The sequence below is a fragment of the Argopecten irradians genome, unplaced genomic scaffold (assembly GCF_041381155.1).
Source record: "Argopecten irradians isolate NY unplaced genomic scaffold, Ai_NY scaffold_0139, whole genome shotgun sequence".
Lineage (NCBI taxonomy): Eukaryota > Metazoa > Mollusca > Bivalvia > Pectinida > Pectinidae > Argopecten > Argopecten irradians.
The window spans coordinates 39,010-45,009 of NW_027187606.1; positions in this window are offsets into that span (position 1 = coordinate 39,010).

A 6,000-nucleotide genomic window follows, 5' to 3' on the forward strand; every position below is an offset into this window, starting at 1 on the left:
AATGGAAGCATCATTATAGGTGGGGATTCAAAATTTTACAAATGATGAGGCTGACCCCCCAGGGGCCTGTGGGGTGGGGCCAAAAGGGGTCAAATTGGCGATTTCATATAAACAACTTCTTCTCCGAAAACTAAGCAGGTGATAGCACTCATAATGCAATGGAAGCAATAGGGGAAATAGATATAAACGACTTCTTCTCTGAAACTTTAGTATTGGATAGCACTCATAATGCAATGGTAGCATCCTGATAGGGTAGGGATTCAAAATTATACAAATGATGAGGCTGACCCCCAGGGGGCCTGTTGGAGTGGGCCAAAAGGGGTCAAATTGGCAATTTTGATATATAAAAATACGTCATGTTACCCAAATTGGCACGCTACCCAAAATGGCACACTTTTTGATAATAATGCTTTCGTTTTTAATTCACTTTGGAAATTTTCTTTTAGCTGTTGCTATAATTATTCCTTGATCATCATGAAATATTTTAATGGTGATATTTCCACATGACCATTGCTAGGAGGAATTTTGTATAGATATAAACTTGAGAAAATACCTGAAATCAAGTGTTACTGTAAATATATTGCCCCGTACGACGACTCTAGTTTTTCCTCTTTTCGCTCAAAAGTCTGCTCTAAAAAGTGGGGAAATGGTATAAACTATGTCTAGAATACAAATTTAATCAATTTAGATTGTCAGTTATTTGGTAGCTTCATAGTTCAGAGCTGTTTTTATCCTCCATAGATGTCGATTTTCTAGTATGGAAATTTTCATCTGCGATAATGTGCGCATGCGAAATGAAACCAAGGTGCGCTAGAATAGCACTTATAAATCCAAGAGTTACCTCCCTTATACCATTTATATGTTTATTTAACAGTACCACACACACAAAGCTTCAAAAGGCAAAATATGTAGAGTTTATTAAATATCACGACGTTTATTAACTTGCCTTTAAAGACGGAAAATATAGTGATACTGTCTAAATTTTCGTAAAAAAAATTTACAAGGCTCAAAAAAAAAAATGAAATGACAGACACCGCTTCAGAAAGTAAGACGGTAACCCTCGCACGCAGCGTCAAGGCTACATCAAAGGCTGCGCCGGCGGATATCAAAGTTCAGTCGGTCGTCGCCCAACGTCCGGTCAGAGCACAAACACTATGCCTCGGACAACATTGACGTATTTTGACAAGCACACACAAAGCTTCAAAAGGCAAAATATGCATGAATATTGTCCCGTAAAAAAATGTAAGAAAGGCAAGTTGTATAACCATAAAGATATAGATTACCTGCTATTTGACAACATTGATTTTGACCGTAACATCTTCATATGGAGAAAAGGTTCAATAGCAATAATTGTTGATATTTGTATTGTAGTTTTCAATAAAAGTCGAATTATATTTGAAATATCCCGAATATTTTTCTATGCTTCACTGTTTTTACCTGGGTGTGCCAATCTGGGTACCCGCACCTGGTTGATAACATGCGGCTCCAGACCTGTATCCAAGGATGCTATTTATGGAAACACGTGCAGGATGAATTCCATACATAGACCAACAGACAGATGATAGGCTCTATTTATGAGATTGGTACAAAAATTGGAATAATATTGCAATCTGACAAATAGATGCTTAAAAATAAGAAAAACGTGTGCCAATCTGGGTTACATGACAACTTCAAATCTTCTCCAAAACTAAGCAGGTGATAACTAGCAGTCATAAAAGCAATGGTAGCATCATTATAGGATGGGGGATTCAAAGTTGTACAAATGATGGTGCTACCCCCCAGGGGCCTGTGAGTGTGGGCCAAAAGGGGTCAAATTAGCAATTTTCTTAATAAAAATGACATACTCTGAAACTAGGCCATTTGATAGCACTCACAATGCAGAAGGTATGCATCCAATAAAGGGTAGTGCATTCTCATAAAACTGTGTACAAATGAGGTCCGACAACACCTTGGTTGGCCAAAGGGCCAAGGACCAAAAATGTTGGGTTAAATTGTCTATATTTTCATATATATACACTTTCTAGTAGCTTGGTCTCATAATACGCTAAAAATACAAGAGCTAAGCTGCCGATGTTGTTTTACCATAACTGCATTGGTTACAATTGACAACTTTGAACTTGGCCGTAAGGAGAATGTTTCTGTGCAACGTAAAATGGACTACTTTTTTTTAATAAAAGAAACACATGGCTTTGTTTACATTTTGAACACAACATTACGTGTATATTGTTGTTTTTCATATAGGGGGATTTGGATTTCGTTTTTATGTTAACCATGCTTGTATGGAGCAATTCCTCTAAGAATATATTCTATGGAATTGCTCCATACAAGCATGGTTAACATAAAAACGAAATCCAATCCCTATATAAACGACTTCTTCTCTAAAACTATGCATTGCATAGCACCCACAATGCAATGGTAGCATCATTATAGGATGGGAATTCAAAATTGTACAAATGATGGTGCTGAACCCCCCGGGGGCCTGAGGGTTGGGTCAAAGGGGGTCAAATTGGCAATTTTCTAATAAACGACTTCTCTGAAACTAAGCATTGGACAGCACTCATAATGCAAATTCAATGGTAGCATTCTTATAGGGCAGTAGGAATTCAAAATTGTACAAATGATATGATGGGGCTGACCCTCGTGCCCTGTTTGGCGGGCCCAAAAGGGGTCAAATTGGCTATTTCATAAAAACGACTTCTTCTCTGAAACTAAGCATTGCCGGACAGCACTCATAATGCAAATTCAGTGGTAGCATCCTTATAGGGTAGGGATTCAAAACTGTACAAATGATGTGGCTGACCCCCAGGGGCCTGTGGGGTGGGGCCATTAGGGGTCAAATTGGCTATTTCCTTTAAACGGCTTCTTCTCTGAAACTAAGCATTGGATAGCCCTCACAACGTTGTAGGGGAAACTTACCATCTATATATGATATGGGACGGCGTGCGCGACCAATCAAACGGCGCGTTTGACCTTGCCCTAAAAGAGGCTATTTTCAGCAACAAGATGGCTGCAGAGTCTGAAGCGATGACCGGCGAATGGTATTTATTTAACACTCTTATTATATTTCCGTTGTCCATACTTTTGTTTTAGTCTAAATATATACATATTAAGAACATGCAAACCAGTGTAGAAAACTAGATGCTCTTTAAAGAGTGTGTTTTCCGCGGAAATTTAAATGAAACACTTGCCCTATGACCAAACCTATTGCGATTTAGGTAGGCTGGCCTAGATACCACCCGTACTGTTCGATTTTCACCTCGATGTCTTGTAGGAACATGTGTTTAGGATATCAAAAACAAATTGGTATTTTGGAGGCTTCCTATAAGCAGGAAGCAAGATATCGTTTTAATAATGAATATGTTGCATTGGTAACCCCCGCCTCCCCCGCACACACACAGATCTAACACACTCATAGTTAGGCCTATTACAATGCCGGCACATGATCTTGCGCACCTAAGAGTTTCATAGCCGATAGATAATTCATTAAATATTTATTTATTGTTAAATTATGGTGTCAGCAAGGAACAAACATTTGTTTTTCAGTACCTTCCATCAATAAATGATATCTTTTCAGTTTACCAAAAATAAACGAAAAACATTGACCTTAACAGCTGTTATCCCATGTTTGAACTGTAAACACGGCACGTGATCTTGCGCAGTACACTATAATCCAATTTTAATCATACTATGATATTCAATTTATTTAGCTGACCATTCTAATTTCAATGAAAAACAAAATAATTGAATTATAAATCAGACTGCAATTTTTAAAAATGTCAAATAAAAAAAACTGATGGAGACTTTTTAAATCAGGAGTCACTTTCCGCCATTCTTCCACTATCGCCCCATTGTAACACGGTACGTCTGCACCTTAGACTAAAAACTGAGATTGTATCAGAATTTACATTGCCATTCTATACTTTTTATGTCTAAATAAGTTTGTTACTTTATTAAAATTAGCTGAATTAAATTACCAGTGCACAAGATCATGTGCCGCGCAAGTAGTCGCAAAACTTATTTTATTAGGCTTTTTTAATTAATTTTTTTTTTTTTTTTAAATTTAAAAAGCCTAATAATATAGGCAGGTTTAGCGGACTACTGCGCAAGATCATGTTCCTTTCCTGTATGGCTACTGTAGTCGCGTTGCAACAGTAACTGATATAATAATATACAGCGCCATGACAAAAGTATTTGCGATTTTCCAAGATGGCGGACGTCATTTCATTAAGCATCGCTGATGGAAAACGTTATATAAACAACATTAAAATAATTGCACTTACCTAGTATTTTGTGAGGTGACCTTTGGACTTGATAACTGCCAACAAACGGCGAGTTATTGAATTATATAAAGATCTGACGTATTGCAGAGTGAATGAAACCCATATATCGGAAATCGCTAGAAACAGCTGGTCTGCAGATCCAATTTTCCGGGCATTGTTTTGCAAAGTCCTTTTGATTCTAAGCCACAAATTTTCAATAATATTAATGTCTGGTGATTGTGCAGGCCATATAATGGTTGGTATATTATTTTGCAGCTTAAATTCGTTTGTAACATGTGCCCCGATGTACGGGGGCATTGTCGTCTTGGAATCTATATATTTTGTCGGCGAAATGCTGAGCGATAACAGGCCAAAGATTGTCATCTAGTATATTTATGTATTTCTGGGCATTTATATTTCCATCAACTTTACAAAGAGTTCCTACACCATAATATGTGATGCATCCCCACACCATAACAGATAACCGGTGTCATATAAAATTTTGACCCCCCATTAAATATCGACCCCGGGTCAATATTTTATGCATAAAATATTGACCCCCCCCTATTAAATATTGATCCCCCCCTTTATGCAGTATAATTATTGATATACTGCACCCTAAATATATACATTGTAGTCCTGAGAAGTAATATCATCAGTACCTATGGGTTTGCTCAGGTAATACACAAGGTGTCAAACTTACCTGTAAGTGTGGGGATGACCCCCTGGGGCTACAAGTGTATACCTATATATAGGCCTGAGTGCCCTATAGGCCTACCCCATGTATCATTAAAGGGTGACAAGTTAAATGTGTGGATTGATTATAAGTATAATCATAGGACTATTAATACATTTTTTATTGAATTATTATGTTGTTTTTAAGGATGAACTCCTCTGAGAAGTCAAAAGTTTCTTGTATTAAACTTTTTTTCTCATATAGATTTTTGGAAAGAGGAGTTCATACCATGGAAGAAAATGAAAGAAAAAACATATGTCCGTGTGCTCGTTTTTGAGCTACTGTCACTCAAAGATACCTAGTTGACAAAATATTGGATTTTATGGGAATTTTGCCGTTTTGACCAATTACACAAGATATTAAAGCCATAATTTCCTATTGAGGTGTTTGATATGTATTTATGTTTGTAGAATTTATTTTTCCAGTAGTCTTCTTTTAAAATATACCAGTTTTGATCAAAAAGACTAATATTTTTTCTCAGAATAACAAGATATGCTACCCCTACCCCTTAATTTTGAGCTACAAAATGCACCATTTTCAGCCATTTTTGCCAAATCTAACCCTTTATAGAAAAAGTTCTGGTATTAAACTTTTGTTAATATTTTGCATATCAATAAGAAAAGGGTTGTTCTTTCAGAATCAGGCAGAAAAATGGGGGGTTCGTGTGCTTACTTTTTTGCCCCACTTGAATATTTATTTTTCAGTATTTTAGAGTAAAAATTAAAAGTGCTCAAATTACCATTAAATGTAAAAATAAAGTGAAAAAAGTGAAATCATTTCATACATTAATGCTCAATATTTTAATTATCACGAACCAAGTAAAGATTTACAGCAAAAATTAGCTCAATACAGCTAAAAATGCTGGTGCAGTGATGATTTAAGTAAAAACAATTTCAGTAAAAAACGGTAAAACTGTGGCTCTACTTGAAGCGAAAAAAAGACACAATTTCAAAATGGCCGCCAAATGGGTCATTTCTTAAAATCCCCATATAAAAAATCTGCTAA